This window comes from Cyanistes caeruleus, chromosome 4 (assembly GCF_971803275.1).
Source record: "Cyanistes caeruleus chromosome 4, bCyaCae1.hap1.1, whole genome shotgun sequence".
Lineage (NCBI taxonomy): Eukaryota > Metazoa > Chordata > Aves > Passeriformes > Paridae > Cyanistes > Cyanistes caeruleus.
In genome coordinates, this window is record NC_141704.1 from 59,989,933 (window position 1) to 60,004,936 (window position 15,004).

Consider the following 15,004-nt stretch of genomic DNA (forward strand, 5'->3'; position numbering starts at 1 on the left):
AAACAGAAATACAATAAGTTTAAGCTCAGAAACTAACTGGGGGCTACCCACCAAAACCTTGTGTTCCTGGCTGAACTGTGGATAAAAGCAGAGAATGGAAGTGCCACCTCTCCTCAGGATTACATTTTGAGGGATACTGACCATCAGCAAGAACTTTGATTCACCACCTGTAAATGATCTGTCTAAATCAGCTATGTTTCATGCAAAAATATACAGTGATGAGCTTTGCATTGGCTCTTCCGTGGACAGCATGCCTGTAATGGTCTGCCAGGTCAGTCAGATCTAATTGATAAATAAACATGTGATACATGGGCACGTCCCTGCAGGGGACAAGCTGAGCTCCCCCTCTCCTGAAAACACAGGAGATCATAGGAATGTTCCAGTAACACAGGACAAACTATGTTGCATTTCTTACGAGAAAGTATGATGGAAAAAGGACTTAAAAATCACAGGCCTTTCCTGTGTCCATTGTCACTCACAGAATCCCCATGGGCTGCAGCAATCAGTGTGGGCCCCCACAGTGAGATACCATTATCATTCTGCTGCATTAAGTGGGGGCATTTTTCAATTCAACATATCATATTTTGCATGTAGGAAGACATCAAGGCAAGCTGCCCTCCTGCTTCCCATGAAAATGATGCAGCTGATTGGTCCTGCATTAACAACAGACACACATCTAAGGAGAGCTGAGAGACTGACACGAGCCCCCAGTGACTTCAACCAACACGTGTTTCAGGCAGTTTCAAAACATGAGTCTCATCTAACCCAAAGGCAGCCATGGCATTCCCAAAAAGAGTGTCAAAAGTGAGTTCTCGCTCTGCTCAGAGCTCACATCCCCTTCTCTGCCCCAGAGAGATTGATTCAACCTGGAATTTGCTTTCCTTGGGAAAGTTGCTGGCACAAGTGCTGTGCAGACCTGCCAGCAGCTTTTGGAGCGTCACAGGGGGAAGTAATCTCTGTAAATAATGGTCTGGACTTCCAGCATCAATACAGTGTTATTGTGAAGTGGCTGAATGAGACTCCACAGGCTATTGCTGTGGGGAGGATGAGAATGAGCGGAAGGAGCCTAGGAGGAAGCCAGCAGGGGGGACAAGCACAGCACACTTCCAGACTGGGAGGGGTTGTGCTCACATGCACCCTCAGATGGACACACACCCTTTCTAGGGACTCCAGTGCTGTGGGAAAAGCCAGTTTACCTGTCCTGATGTCCGTCACACAAGGTCTTGCCAGAGGCAGCAGCTCCTCCAGTAGCGCAGGATAAGGAGGGGAATTGAGCACACAAAGATAACATAACTTTGAACAAAACCCAGAAAAAAATTGCAGCAAGAAGAGATGCCAAGAGAGAAAATGGCAACTTCCAGTCATATTATGCTTGTCTTTCCCCTCCATCCCTTGTTGTAGGTATTTGTCTTAAGTTTGAAAACTACATAAGCAGCTTCTGAAGACAAGAACCTACAGCTGCAGGACACCAGAGTGCCTCTGTCTTGGTGCACCATGCTGGTGCAGGAGGAACAAGAACATCTCTCTGACAGCTGAAATTTCCATCTGCACTATGTTTGGTGAGGCCTGGTATAATTTATTTGTTGGTGCCCTGCAGCAGATCTGCCTCCCTGCTTGAATGCTCCCACTTCACAAAAGAAAAGCCCCTCCAGCTTTCTAGACCAGCTCTGTAGCTGGCAGGAGAGGGAAATGTCAAACTAGCACAGAATGATATTTAAAGAGAAGCATTACCCGACAGAGCAGGCAGGTCTGTAGGGGATGTTTCTGAACCGGAGCTAAGACAAAGTCTGGAATAACATTTCCCTGCACCAGTGTGCACCAGTGCCCTCAGTGAGGATTCACCTGTCTCTGTGGCCATCCCCGCCTGTCAGTTAAAGCAGAGGTTCCCCGTGGTGACAATACCAGGCCAGATGATGAGGAAGAAATTGCCACTGCTGTGATTTCTCCGGCTCTGAGATCTGGGGAGTAGGTGCAGCACCCAGGGAGGATCTCCTCCTGAGACATTTGGGTTCCTTGCACATTCCCAGCTTCTGCTACACACAACAAGGTGAATCTTCTGTTTCCACTTACTGTCTGGTAATGAGGACCACCATTTGGCCTAATCTGAGCTCTTCCTGGTGGGAATGCTCTGGAGGACTCTTTCAAGGGCAGCACTGCTCAGCTCAGTGACTGGCTGTAAACAAGGCACTGTAAATCCTGGTTTCAGGAATCTCATTTAATAAAAGCTGGGATTTTTTTAAAGAATCCCTTAATCTGAGCTATATCTCATGGTAGCTGTCTGGACAGTAACAGCTGATGAGGAAGAATGGAGAAGAGACAACTGAGATGGGATATTACCAATATGTCCTGATATTTTAAGGGTGTGTGTCAAGAGGAGGGGAACAGGCTCTTTTCAGTGCCCAGTGATAAGACAAGGGGCAATGGTCACAAACTGGAACACAGAAGGTTCCATTTGAAAAATGAGGGAAATTCTTTATTGTGCAGGTGACAGAGCACTGGGAAAGGCTGCCCAGAGAGAGTGTGGAATCTCTTTCTCTAGGGAGATTCAAAACTCACTTGGATGTGATCCTTTGCAACCTGCTACAAGTGAACCTGCTTGAGTGGGGAGCTTGGACTGGGTGATCTGCAGAGGTCCCTTCCAGCTCCATCCGTTCTGTGATCATCAAGGCCAGGAGCAAAACAGAGGTTAGCTCCATCCCCCTGAGAAGAAGTGTGCAGAATCAGGTACTTCTGTATTCAGCCTCCTCCTAGAGATTTCAGCCTCTCTCAGCGTGAGGAAATAACTCCAATTTACACTTTGCACATCACAGGGAATGAACCAAAATCACCCAAGGGAACAATTACATGATCAAGCTCAGCAATGACCCAGGTACACCTGCAAGAAGGGTGCTTCAGCCACACAATTCTTTGTAGTGGGACACTAAAGCCTCTGTATTCTGTACTGACATGGGGTAGATAGCATTTGTAGATAGCAAATCTACAGCTGCCATTGTCACCCTGCTGCACTGCAGAATTACATCTTCCATGCATCATTATTTGGGGATGAATATTCAGCTATAAAGAAGACAGCTGGGTGGGCTATTGTGAGACAGGAAATCCTATAGATAGCACAAAGCTCCTCTCCACATGGCATTTTCTCCAAAAACCTTCAAAAGTCAAGTTACAGAAAGAACTCAGACTCACTGTCAGTCTGATGAGATTTAAATATAAACAGGGATTGATGTAACAGCAGTGCAGGGCCAATGTGTGCACAAGTTCTTATTTTCTTCAGATGATCACAGATCAGCTCCATATGCTGGTTTTCTAGTCAGCAGCTGTTTCCCAGCTATTGATTAAATTTTAATTAATCAAACTGAAAAAGGGTGTCTCTGCTTGCAAGTTCAGATTTTCAGACTCAAGTTTGGTTCATTGTTCTCATTTTGCTTTTCAGGAAGAACTACCAACAAAATCAGCACTGTGAAGCTGCAGCAGATTCCTAGTCAGGCAAGAAGAACCATCAGCAGGAAACAATTGACTTCTCCAGGCATTGAAGTCTGGCCACTCCACTGTTCTCTGATACACCTTGTTATTGTTGGATCCAAATGGTACACCAATTCATTAACAAATTGGCAAGAACTTTCCATCCTATACCTGAGCTACAGTACAAGCTGTGGCACTGATTGCCTTATGGCATTAACTGTCTGCCCTGTACATTGCTCAGAAATGCAGCCTCAGCTTGACAGTAATTATACTTGGCAATTATTAACTCTCCATCTGTGCAGCCTTCCCAGGTAGGAGAAGCCTTCCCTGAGCTTTGAACACTTTATGATTGTTCTTACTGTAACAGTGAATTGATTCTTCTCAAGGAAAGGCCTTTGAAGTGTGGAGTGCTTTGGGCTGTGTTTTCACAGGTGGGAAACAGAGACAACATATGAGGTCGCCCAGGATGCAAAGTTAAGGGACTAAACACAAAGATCCCAACATCAGGCTCATTGTTTAAAATGCACAACTCAGTATCCTTGTATATGTGATGTAAGGCAGAATAAAAATAGCAGTGGAAAGAGTTCCCTCCTCTTTTCCTTTTCTTTCATGGATTTACAACAGCATCTGCGCCAACACCCATCCTTGAATGCAAAGTGTGCCCAAGGAGCCTGCTCCAGCTCCTTGTGAGGCTGAGGAACAGCTCTCAGTAGCCATTGTGAGGCAAATGATGTTGTAGGCACTGATGTTAAAGTTCATCCATCTCCCCAGCCACTGCCGTGAAGCAAAACTACTGTAGTCAGAACAGTTCACTCATGGCCCATACCCAAAATCACAGGATTTTATGAGAAATAGCATGGTTGGTGGTTTCAGCCTTATTATGCCAATGAAAACAACAAATAGATTTTAGACATTAGCGGTAGGCTCCTGACGGGTTTTCAAGCAAAGATCTGAGGAATTCCAGTCCAAAGAGTTTCCCTAGCTTGTTTTGTCTCATCTCAGCATTTTTCTTTCATGCCTGCTCTCAGAAACACCAGTGGCAGGGCTCACCCTTTACCTGGAGAGCTTCAGAACCTAGAAGTACAAATTACTCCTCTGCACATCACCCTTTGACTACCACCTGCTCCATAAGTGAGGATCCAAATCAGGTTATTTCAGCATTAGTAACAGATTAAGAAGAAAAGACCTCCCTTTCCCAAGCTCTAGGTAAACCCCACATCACTGGGATTCAGTGAGCTCCAAACAGCAGTAACACTCATGCTATCTTAGCAGGGTTTCAGATTTGATGGCCTAATTCCTGTTCTCAGCATTAAACTCATTTAAGTGATGTAATTCTGCCACTGACAAATCACCCCAAATGAAAAGCCAGATAATGAGATTCTGCAGATTAGGTCCAGGTTTCTCATTAAAAAGACTAAGTAGAAACCCATTGGAATCCTCCTTATTTCAGAAGGCAGACGAGGTGAGACAGAGTTAGCACAGCTACACCAAGCAGTGAGGCTGGGGGTAGGATAACACTCAGACACAAAAGTGTCAGTCTTGTTGAGTTTGTGTCCATTTTGGTTTGGACTCATCCTTACACCACGACTTGCTGCATATGGAATAACACAGGTACGTGCAAGTGATTGGAGAGCGGGTATTTCTCAAGCGTGAGAGGGTCAGGCCCTCAATTCTTATGGAATTGTGGCCAGAGGCAGCACCTCCCTCCATTAAACACTGGAAACACAAGCCAAGGGAGAGTACTAAACTAATGCTTTCCCACAGAAAGGCTTGAGGAATGTGTGGAGCAATCCCAGCTGGGCGACTCAAATCCCAACTGACCGTTAGTCTGAATTTTCCTCCCAATTCACACGTACATAGAGATGTCACCTCTTTGGAAAAAAACACCAACTTCAGCAGCCAGTGATCAGTTTCCATTCTGTGGAGAACAGGAGCATGCTGCCTTCCTCAGTCTCCTCTGGGCCCCAGGAATCTTTCCCTTATTCCTACACACAGCAACACTTTCAACAGGCAAGACCAGAAGACATTTCCATTTGGGTTTGTGGGCTTTGGGAAGGTAAATGCATTGCTAAAAATGCATGTCAATCAGAGGAGTGGCTGTGACAATGAGAACCAACGGGCAAAGTTAAAAATCTGGAAGTGGTATCCCAAGCTGACAGAAGGGGAATCACATCTGCTCTGTAAAGTTTGCAGCTATTTTTGTGTGGCTTTGCTTAAGCTAAACGATGGCTGAATCCACATGTTTATCCTGGCTTTGCTCTGCAGTCAAGTTTCCTATTTCCACAGGAGAAGCTCTGCTCAGCTCACCATTAATATTTGTCCTGGAATTTCAGCAAAAAGCCCTTGAACTCCCAAGTGCTGTCTCTGATGCAGAAAGAACTCAGCAATTTGTTAGTGTTTATGCATTCTTAAGAAAATGTTACAAATATTTTCCTAATGTTAACAATCCTGTGTGTTTCTTGGAGAATTATTTCAGCTAAAATTATTGCATAAAAAATCAAAGTAGGATTGAAATTGGTCAAGATGAAGAACAAGGGATGGGACCACCTTGCTTTGAGATGATTTATTGCTCAAGTAGCCAGATAAGATGTCAGTTTGAAGGTGTCAGATTTAGAGGAGCAACAAGTCAGCCATAGCTCAAGGTAGTCACAGGTTTTTTCTCCACACAGCAATATGTAACCTTTTGGTCCAATAAGCAGTTGACATGAGACTTGTTTTTCCTTATTAACCTATCACCTTTGCCTAATTTTGCTGCACTGCATCTGTCTCTTAGCCACTAAGCTGACAGGTCACATACTCATACACACACCTCTACTGCAGTTTCTGGATCTCTAACCTACTCTGTAAGTCAGATTATTACAGCTCAAACTTCACACTACCTAATATAATTTCTTACCTACTCTAGGCATATTCTTACTAATAACTACAGAGACATAAGTTTATAATTTTTCTACCCAGTGTCTGTGTACCTTCATCATTACATTAACCCAAGCTCCTTCCAAGGCTGCAGATTGAACCCTTCAGCATCTGTGGAAGTTTCCATTTTTCTGTTTCCCACAGATCACTTTTATTTAAGTTTTAATAGATCACTTCTGTTTAAATTTTCTATAATTTTACAAATATCTCAATACAGTTAAGATGCTGTAAACATTTGCTAAAAGTGACTATTTTTTTTGCCTGTGGCTCCACTTGTTTTTCTTATTTTATCTCTTTTTTTACTTTCAGTGCACAATTACAGTGCTGCCACGAGTTTTCACTTAACCATCAACTAATGCAGCAATTTAGTTATAGAGTTTAATTCTACCATGTACACTCCAAGTGTAAATATTTATTTAAACATGGGGATAATTTTAAACAGAGCTAGTCCAGAATAAAAGCTACTTATGTTAAAATATCTGACAGATTAAACTTCTAGGCAATGTTTACACATTCTGAGAGTGCTGTGTGGAGAATCCCAAGCTGGATCTGGAGGTAGGTGGTGGAAAAGAAGCCAGATAGGTTGATCTGCTGGGCTTTGCTCCTGTAACTGGATTATTTCTGGGATTCTCTGGTGTGCTGATGGTGCTGTACTGCCTGGTTTGAACCAGCCCTGGGCTTTCTCAAGACACTGCTGCATAGCATTATCACAGCATTAGTGATAATTATTAGTGATAATTATTATTATTATTATTATCAAATCATTAGTGGCATCAGGAAAGCAGAGATCTTTCCACAAGCAAATACACCATTCATTTAAAAAATAAACATCCTTCCATTCACAGCAGGTAATTTTTAAGTGCTTGTTTATAAAAACTATTGGTTATACCATTTCCAGTTCTATGAAATAAACCATGTGAAATGTAAACTAATTTCATTATTTTGACACAAACTTCTTGTCCAAATGCTGGTTTTGAATTTGATTTGTTCTCTGAGCCATTACCTGTGGCACTGACCTTGAGTGCAGTATATGAGCATTGCTGCAATTTTTTTTTTGATTCTTCAGTATTAGCAGCAGTACATGACTTTAACCTCTCAACTCCTAAGAAGTTCAACATTCAGTAAGTTTGGATTATTAAGAGGTTCATTATTGTGCCTGCAAGTGACAAAGCAAGTTCTGTTACAGTGATGTCATCTGCAGCTTGTGTGAGTTAAATATATATTGATTTATATGTCTAAATGCCCATATATCTGTGCAATGATAACTGCAGAGGAAGAACAAGGGAAACAATGCAGCCTGTCTGCAGAGAGGATTTATACTCAGCCCATTTTTCTACCTTGAACTTCAGTTTTAACAGCTACCTTGCAATTATTCTTAATAGTGATCTTGGCCATGCTGAAGGCAAAGATTCTCCCTGACTGCAGTGGGGTCAACTTTGCACTCAGTTTTTGTTACTATAAATTAATTACAATGTGAAAGTTCACTTGGGACATATTAAAAATCTTGTAAATTCTGGTCTGCATTCTCAGTGAAGCTCAACTTCCAGAAATAAAACAAAAAAGAAGCTTTTCCAAAATTTGAATTCAAATTCAAATTCTCCATTTGAATTTGAAGGGTTGGAAGATGCTTACCAGGTTTTTTAATGACAAGGAAGTGTGTAATCATTCATTGCCGTACACAAGATTAAACTGAGAATTACAGAGAATTACAGATAACAGTGCCAGAAAATTCTTTGCCCATCAGTGACCGAATGAAATTACTTATGAAGGCCTGATCACCTGAAAGGAAAAAGACAATCTGGCCATCCCACAGTCACACCTGTAACCTATTCTTAGAATTATAGAATCATTTAGGTTAGAATAGACCTTCGAGATCATTGAATCTAACTGTAAACCTAACTCTGCCAAGTCCACCATGAGCATAAGTGCCACATCCAGAGACAGCTAATCGTTGAGATGAAAAATGAGGAACGGGACCACCTTGCTCTGAGATGATTTATTGCTCAAGTAGCCAGATGTCTGACACCAGTTTGAAGGTGTCAGATTTAGAGGAGCAACAAGTCAGCCATAGCTCAAGGTAGTCACAGGTTTTTTCTCCACACAGCAATATGTAACCTTTTGGTCCAATAGGCAGTTGACATGAGACTTGTTTTCCCTTATTAACCTATCACCTTTGCCTAATTTTGCTGCACTGCATCTGTCTCTTAGCCACTAAGCTGACAGGTCACATACTCATACACACACCTCTACTGCAGTTTCTGGATCTCTAACCTACTCTGTAAGTCAGATTATTACAGCTCAAACTTCACACTATTTTACCTAATATAATTTCTTACCTACTCTAGGCATATTCTTACTAATAACTACAGAGACATAAGTTTATAATTTTTCTACCACGTGTCTATGTACCTTCATCATTACATTAACCCAAGCTCCTTCCAAGGCTGCAGATTGAACACTTCAGCATCTGTGGAAGTTTCTATTTTTCTGTTTCCCACATCTAATGAACTGGTTTAGGACTACTGGAACAGGTTACTTCTGTCCTATGAAAAGCATCCTGCTGGGAGACTGAAATGTCTGAACTATGAATTTTTAAGGAGTTACTCCCTATGAGAATCACAGAATGGCTTGAGTTGGACAGGACCTTAAAGCCCATCCAGTTCCAAGCCCCTGCTATGGGAAGGGACACCTTCCAGCAGCCCAGGGTGCTCAGAGCCCCACCCAGCCTGGCCGTAGACACTTCCAGGGATGGGACAGCCACAGCAATTGTGTAATAGACTAAGTGGGATAATCATCCCCTTGGAAATATCTTCCCCTCCAGCTGCTATCAGGAATCCTCTTCATCATTTTAAAAGTTACCAACCCTTATCACCAAATCTGGAACACCAGAAGAGTGCCCATGATGAGCAAGTTTACCAGAATGAATAAGTATTTGGGTTAAATGCAGCAAAGATGGAGAGAGAGAGAAGAGTAAAAACAGTCCATCCCCTTTTGCTTTATCCCAAAGGAGCTGAGGGAGCAGCATGGCAGACACTCCTTCAAGCATCTTGCTTGCAGCATGGGATAGAATTGTATTTTAATGATTTATATAAGTAGTTGTCCTGGCATTCTGCTACCCACCCCCCACCTCCACTTTTTTTTTGGCGAAAAATGTATGTTTCTTGCAGCTGCATCTGGAATTTCATTCTATTTGATCTTTTATCTGCAAGCTCCCACAACATGGGAGTGTTTCCCATGGCTCTTTACCAAAGCAACTGTAAGAATCCTGCAATAATGACCTTTGATTTCTGAGATACACAACACGTGTCTTTCTGTTGGAAACTTACATTCTTACAGAATGGATACAAACATTTCTTGGAGAACTTGGATACAAAATATATAAAAATAACCACAGGAGACTAAATACATTGTTTTGTTTTTTTTAAAGACACCCTAGGAGCAGGCAGTAAAATACTGTAATAAACCACAAGCAAGGCAGCCCCGAAAACTGTTGTGATTTAAAAAGTTCTAAAGCTGGGGGTTCATAAAGGAGTACTGTCACAAAGATCTAAGTGGTCACGAGTAACAGAGAGAGAAAAAATAAGAATCAACTCTGCTTGCTCTGGCAGCTCCAGAAGCAGCAATCCACAAATCAAACAGAAATCTGCAAATGAAACTAGCAGGAGACCAAAAGAGGAGAAGCAGCTCTTCCTGCAACAATTTTCTTAGGAGTCAGCCTGTGTCCATTGCTGCCCCCAGCAGAAAGGGCATCCTGAACACCAGAGGGGCTGGAACACAAATTCCATGGAGAATGAAGTGAGGGCAGCCCAGAGCTGTTCAGAGCAAATCTTTAGAAGCTGACTGGAGCTTGCTGAAACAACACTAAGCTCAACTGCCTTTTTGTTTGATAAGGGATTTATCATCCCTTCAATGATAATGAAAATAGTATCTGATACTGGAACCGCATTTGCAGATAAAAAAACCCAAAATCTTAAAATTCTTAAAGACCTGGCAAATCAAATTTATATAAAGCACAAGGGAAGAGGGGGGGAAGCTCTCTGGTGAGCAAAGGCGAGACCCAGGGGAATGGAGCTGTGCATATAGCTGTAGGGGACAGAATAAATATTTTTGGGGAAAAAATGAGGAACTCTGTAGGGTATAAGTAGGGAAAATTTTGGAGGCAAAACGTGACATAATTTCTGGGGTAGAGAATGAACACTTCCAGGGAAAGATGAGGTGATGAGTAGTGGGTGTGTAGGGAAAGCTGTGGGAGTAAATCTTGAGAAAAGCTCCATTAAATAAATACTTTGAAGTAAAAATGAGGGAATTAGTGGTGGAAAAGTAGGGGAGATTTTTCTTTCTACATTGTGGATAACTGGGGGGAATACATCAGATAAAGAAATAAAATGCATGAGTAAAGCTTCATGTTCCCACAGGAATGCTTTAGGGATGTGCAGCTTCTGAACTGCACAGATAAGTCAGGCTCCCACAGAAATCTTCCAAAGATGGAAGGGGCAGGGAAGAAAATTCCAAGAGTTGTTTGGGAAGTGCTTTCTCCCAGGTCTGGACACCACTGAGGTTGGAATGACTTAAAAATATTCCTTGTCCCTCTCGTGTTCCCAGCTGGTATTCCCTGAGTGGCTGCAGGTCCCTGGATGTGGAGGGAGGAGGTCTCTGCTGGAGACTGGAGAAATGTCCCTGCTGGTTGCTGGGTCCTTGGTGGGCAGAGAACTCTGATCTCAGCAAGATGTGTTTGTGAGTATTGAATCAATACTACCTCCTTTTTAATGAGTTGTTTTAATTAGTCATCAGCAGAGAACACTTTTAGCCAGCTGTAGTAGGGGTCTTCCCAGATTTCTGAGCTTTACAAGGCAGGAGATTGACTTGGCTTGGGAACCAAACAGTCCTGAATAATTTTCTGATAACATCTCCATGTTTGACAGCTGATCCTCATGCTGAAAAGATCCCACTTTCTTCCCTTCAGTCAACTCCAAGGCTCATTGCTCCCATCTGGGAACAGTCCTCAGTCTAGATCTTCTCATGGAGTACCCCATGGGGTACAAATTTAGCAATTAATTCTTCTTACCCCTGTCCAGTTCTAATTACAAAGGATTTGTTGTCTGCCTTACCTGGCTGGAGTCTGGTTCCAGTTCTGTTCTTGCCATTTCTGCTGCTTTTAATTTCCCAGGAATTCCACCAACAGAGTGACAGTGTTTTCCACCTCCTCCAGGATTCCCTCTGTTGGGTTTGGTTGCTAGAAGAATATCAAAACCTGGGCCCCCAGGGCTTTACTATCAGGAATTACATTCCTGGATTTGTTCATTTCCTAATATTACCTCTTCCCAACAAGGCACTGGGCATCCAATGAATATAGAAATGGATATGCTAACCACTGGTTACCCCTCTGGAATGTCAGAGCTTGGAAAGAAGAGATGCTGGGGCTTTTCCTGATGGTACCCATGATAGGTATTTTACCTAAGAGCCCTTTCCCATGTCTATCCCTCTATCTACCAAAAATCCACCTGTCCATTCCCCAGCTGCTTCCTCCCTCTTTTCCTTTATCGAACAGAATTTTAACAGGTGAATATTCCCCTCTGGAATCACACCTTTCCTTCCAAACCTAACAGCAAACAAATAATTTCCTTTGACCATTATCAGGATTTCACTAAGAGCTGGTGGATGTAAAATGATCCTCTCCTGGCCCCTGCTGGATTCCTGGAGCAGGGATTCTTTCCCTTTTTCTTCCGCCCCCTTTCAGACTTTGTCCTACAGCTTTTGCTTCCAATTTTGGATCCTTTCCATCCAAGCTCCAGGAGCTCCAAGCAGTTCTACACCCTTGTTTCTCCCATCCTGATCATTTCTCCAGGAACAGATCTGTGCATTTCAATTCCCTTCTCTTTCTTCCAACAATTCCCACCAATCCAGACCTAAAGCTGGCATAAGGAGCACTCAGTGCCCAGAAATCCAAATGCAGACCTTGCCATTCTTAAACCAGCAATTCTGGACACACAATCCTGGAAAATCTGCATTAATTCAAACCTCGCATTTATGACACACCAAATACTTCAAAATGCCCAAGAAACATCCTGTTGCCTTCAACTCCCAGAGGTTTTTGCTTTGAACTCACATGGATTTGGTAATCTCCCAAATCCAAATCCAAAGGATTTCCCTGAAAACACCTGTGCAGTGCACGCTGTAAGGCATGATCCCATGAATCCAGGGAGTGTTAAAAGCTTAGTCCAACCTGGGCCACCATAATTGCCAAGTATCCCCCAAACCCTTGGGATAACAGAACCCTGGTACTGCATTTTTAGTGTCAGAAAGACATGAATTACTTTATTATCTTCCTCCTTTTTAATGAGCTGTTTTAATTAGTCATCAACAGGGACCACTTTTAGCCAGCTGCAGATAAGTTTCACAGATTTATTGTTTTGATCATGAAATCGCCAAAACCTTAGGTTTGCTAAATTAACCCTGAAAAGCTTCAATGAACAAATCCTGAAGGCATTGGGGATCGGATATCTTGGATCTTATAGCCCTTCAAAGACATGTTATGTTTACCCACTGATTTTGGTTTCAAGGGAAACTCCCAGTTAAGAATAATCAAAATATAAACCAGTTGTCATGAAACTCAGCTTTCCAAAACTTTATTCAGGATAAAAAAGGATGGGAATGACCTTGGCAAACACAATAATGAAAAAAAAAAATCTATGCATATCCCACAGTGATACAGACCAGCAGCAAGACCACTTCTCTCATATTTCTGCTTTTTGCCTTCCAAAAAAGAGACTAAAACTTGAAAAATTGAGTAGTATTTCAACTTTGGAGCACAGTATTAAAGAACAAGTTTCAGAAGCACACATCAAAAATTCAAGACTTGAGGCAAATGTCAAATTAATAAAATTAATAACAATATTATCTAGTTGAGGTTCCTTAAATTAACTGCAGCATCTTTAACTTTTAATTCTCGCTGAAAAATGAACCTTTTAAATACACAGTACCCATTTGTTGTACGGGCACAAAAGAAAACACAGTGAGCTATAACCTCAAGTTCCTACCCAATCTTTAAAAATTGCTATTGTACATTGACACCTGTAGCTATCTCAGCACCCAAGTACTTCATACATGACTAAATGTCCTTTCAGTCACTCTGATGTCATCACCAGAACAAAGATTTTAGTTTCCTAAACTCCTTGCAGGACACCTCTAACCTCAGCAGCATCTCTGCTGGTCAGAAGCAGAAGGTTGCAGGCAGAAGATGCCTGCTGTGTCCTAAAGACTAGGTAAAAGGCTGCTGTAAAAAAAGTATATTAAGAAAAAAATAAAAATTAAAGCTGTAGTAAACAGCTTCTAGGAAACAGTTTTAGACTCAGTGAGACACTTGAATTTGCTGTCAGTTCTGTGATTTAAGGCTGTTCCCATGCATCCTTACCAAGCAAACTCTGGGGAAATTTGCCTGATCAAGACACTGAGGTGATCGGGTGCCACTGCACCCCAGAGCAGGGCTGTCTGCCAAAACCCCCCTGGCAATGAAACCTGGGCCTCCTTCAGTCCAAATTCATCTGTGGGAAACAGTTAACAAGAAAATCTCATCCAGTTATCACCCAGCATTTTTTTTTCACTGCACAGGGCATGCAGAAGAACTGCTTTTGTACTCCCATTCCATCACACAGTACTTAGGACTAAATACAAACTTAAGAAGTTTTTTTTAAGTATCCCATACATTATCAAGCAAAAAAATTCAAGGTACTTGTGAAACAGTACCCAAAGCCACCTTCTGAAGTTTCTTTCATTGCCCAGGGATGAGAACTGCGACCAGATGGAAAAGTGTTTGCACTTAAGAGAGGTTATTCCAAAATACAAAGGAAGCCCATTTTTTAATCACTGCCTACCTCTCTATTTCGATTAACGAGGCAGCTGCAACACCTTCAGTCATAAATGGTTAATTGGCATCCTTCAACTCAACATGCATCTTTAAAATGATGTTGCAAAGGTTATGGGTACAAGGCAAACACTCCTGGCCCTCAGAGCTCTGTAAGGATTACAATTTGGCATAAACAAGGTGAATAACCCAACACTTTTCATTGTTTTCATAGTTCATACTGAATAAAATCCTGGGTATGCACAGTGTTAGGAAGTAGGATATTACTGCCACTTGATTACAGCACTAAGAAAAAGCATAAATGAGTGTGTGCTGCCCTGAGCAGCTGCACTGTCCTCCCTGGACATGAGCACACAACACAGAGCACGAGGCATTACCACCTCTCCACACACAGGTTTAGCAGAGTAGGAAAACCCATATGTCTCTTCCTTCTTGTGACTAAGAATACACCTCTGGTATGCTGAGGGAGGGGACTTGCCCTCCCACACAGTCTGTTGATGTGTCATCCACTGCAATTAGTGTTCTGGAATTTCTGAATGCCATTCTTTCTTTGGGAAAAATGTGAACTGAGCTTATTGTTGGGATAAAAGTTCCTCCTTGGACCTCCTCAAGACTGTCCTGCAGACTTTCACTGTCATATATGAAATCTGACCAAAAGTGAGAAAAAAAATGTTTCAATATGTGCCCAAAAGTTTGGGTTAGCAGCAGCAAAAGTTTGTTCTGCATCCAGAGCTGGAGATGTGATGGTTAAACCTGAATCCCAGTAAA

The 15,004-nt window shown here is 42.2% G+C and overlaps 1 protein-coding gene across 3 annotated transcripts in view; it reads right to left on the minus strand.

Annotated features, from left to right (window-relative positions):
* Positions 1-12,985: 12,985 nt before the first annotated feature.
* LOC111929680 (NADH-cytochrome b5 reductase 3-like) overlaps positions 12,986-15,004 on the minus strand; it is a 16,103-nt gene continuing 14,084 nt past the window's right edge. Inside the window, exon 9 of one of the 3 annotated variants that reach the window (XM_086885102.1) lies at positions 12,986-14,784. The gene's annotated coding sequence lies outside the window, so the exon portion shown is untranslated. The remainder of the gene's footprint in view (positions 14,785-15,004) is intronic. The other 2 variants (XM_086885101.1, XM_086885104.1) reach the window with 2 other exon arrangements.